Raw genomic sequence first — 563 nt, 5'->3', positions numbered from 1 at the left:
GCACTGGAGCACGGGGAGGGATGGGGGGAGCACCAGGCTGTGGGGCCCCTCTCCTGCCTGGGGTTCCCTGCTCCAGGCTGTCGTTCATCAGGAACATCAGGAGGAGCTGGGCTTGCATGAGGTGCTCACATATATGTACACGTATACGTATGTGCCCTACATATATGGATGCATATGCTCTTCTGTCAGCTCCAGGGCCAGCTCATGGGGGGAGTTTGTTCTGGGGGATGCAGGTGCTGCTGGGGGTGTGAAATGCCGGGGTGCAGGCTGGTACCCGGCTGCCCCATCATGCCGGGAGCTGTGGGTTCACCAAAACCTCTGCCAGGCTGGGCTGAGCCCGGGAGCAGGAAAATATCCCAAATCCTAAAATGTTCCCGGGACAGGAAAAGCCTTTCCCACCCTGCTTTAATCACAAGGTGGCCCAGCTCCCTGCCAGCAGGTCCCACCCTTGTCCCTGGATCCGGCACCATGCCCATCCCCATCCCGCGACCCTGTGCCGAGGACAGTGCCCACGACTCCATCCCTCCATCCTAAAAATAATCTCCCGGCTGTAAGGAAACTCA

Source organism: Aptenodytes forsteri, unplaced genomic scaffold, assembly GCF_000699145.1.
Source record: "Aptenodytes forsteri isolate BGI_AS27 unplaced genomic scaffold, ASM69914v1 Scaffold201, whole genome shotgun sequence".
NCBI classification, from domain to species: domain Eukaryota; kingdom Metazoa; phylum Chordata; class Aves; order Sphenisciformes; family Spheniscidae; genus Aptenodytes; species Aptenodytes forsteri.
Note: the sequence above shows the minus strand (reverse complement) of the source record.